General features: G+C 42.3%; 1 pseudogene; it reads right to left on the bottom strand.

Annotated features, from left to right (window-relative positions):
- Nucleotides 1–402: 402 nt before the first annotated feature.
- On the bottom strand, nt 403–1,520 carry LOC149207282 (protein CDI pseudogene; annotated as a pseudogene).
- Between the last annotated feature and the right edge of the window lie 232 nt (nt 1,521–1,752).

Raw genomic sequence — 1,752 nt, 5'->3', positions numbered from 1 at the left:
GAATGTAGCTAAATTAAAGGCATATTTGACCATACCATAGGTGAATAACCTAAAATAACCATCCATATACAATTACACCAATTGATATGATGAAGCATATTCCATGAAATTGCAATGTCTGAGATAACTACATTGGAGAAAATTTTTTGTCACAATGACATTATTGTCCAGATAGGGTACAAACCCTTCATACCATTCTTTCAGGAAAAAGGATGAGAATGAAGAATGTAGCTATTTCTTAGCTGCTATAAAGTAAAGGTGATTTGACTATACCATGGGCGAATAGTATATTAAGAAATAAGTTAACTTCCAGTTCAAAATTTATGCTGAAAACTACAATTTCTCTATAATATTTAGAGATATAAATAGAATCGAATAAAAATAATTAGGCTATATCCTGCACTAGTACCTCCAAAACATATTCCTATTTTGCACTCTCACAAGATGCGGCAGGGTATTCCAAAGTAATTCCTTTCTGCTCTGCAATCCCTTTTTCAACAAGGCATCAAAAGGAGGTTCTTTCACACCATTCCCTCCCTCTGTTAGAAACCTCTCTTGCAGATAAAACAACAGCAATTTCTGCAGAGCAGAGATCTCTCTAACCTTGCCTTCCAACTCACCTACTCTGGTTTCAAGCTCTCCTGCTCTTTCATTCATTCTTGTATCCAACAACCTTATGAGCTCATCTTGAATCACCTTCTGTATCATCTGGGACCTCTTATACTCATCCACTTCCTGAAGCCACAGATCTGCGAATTGGCAATCTTTCCAGGCCTCGAACCAAGGGCCTCCCATTGTATAATGTATAGCTTTGGGAAGTTCCTTGTCATCAATCTCATTGTGACCAACAAGGAAATTCCAGGTGTAGGGAATGGGTCCAATATCATTGTCATCAAGCCAAGTGAATCTATGCAAAAATGCCCCAGATTGGGAATTCACAACAGAGGGTGTCAAAACTCTGTTCTTGGGGTGCCCACAATTATACAAAACCATAGATGACCAGTTCTTTCTAGGGTAAGTAGTCTGCACAACCCCATCCATTTTTGTAGCACTCTTGGGCTTGTAATCGTGTTTGACACACATCATAGCATACTTATCATCAATGAGCTCAGCTAATTCCCTAACGTCAACAGTATAGAGAAAATCACAGCCTACGAACATAGCCCAATCCTCGAACCCAGCTAGCAAAGGAGTCAAGAACCTGGAAAAGGATAACTGGGTGCTCTCAGTGGGATCCCTTGTGCGCCAGTAAAGCCCAGCCTTGCAGAGATCCGCTTGTTTGATGGGGATTACTTCAACTGGAAATGTGGCATGTTTCAGTATCGAATGCCTGCAGACCTCGTAGGCAAGATCCTCACGGGGATCGTAACCCACAAAGATCTTGAGCTTTGGAAGCACTTTTCCACTCTTGGTAATAACAGGTCCTCCCATAATGCCTGCTCGAGGCTGTGGTGAGACTGGATCTCGCGACTTCTGGTCCTCCTGCATCTTCAGCTTCGGTTCTGGAGACTCGGCCAAACTTGGGGAGATACTGCGAATGCCAGCCTGATGTCCAATCCCAGTCCTAGTCCCAATACTAGCATGTCTCTGGAATTCCTATATGCATTCGAATGTGAATGCCCATTTCCGCTACTGAAAATCTCTGCGAAGGAATTGAGTGCGAGGGGGATCGAACCTTGGCACTGATAACTTTTCAACCCGCTCGCCGTTAACCAAATTGGTGATCCAAGCGTTAAACGAATCAAATGCCTT

This window comes from Pinus tabuliformis, chromosome 1_2 (assembly GCF_031772625.1).
Source record: "Pinus tabuliformis cultivar Carrire ecotype Pingquan chromosome 1_2, CPIR1, whole genome shotgun sequence".
In the NCBI taxonomy this organism is placed as follows: domain Eukaryota; kingdom Viridiplantae; phylum Streptophyta; class Pinopsida; order Pinales; family Pinaceae; genus Pinus; species Pinus tabuliformis.
This window is presented reverse-complemented; position numbering and strand designations above follow the sequence as displayed.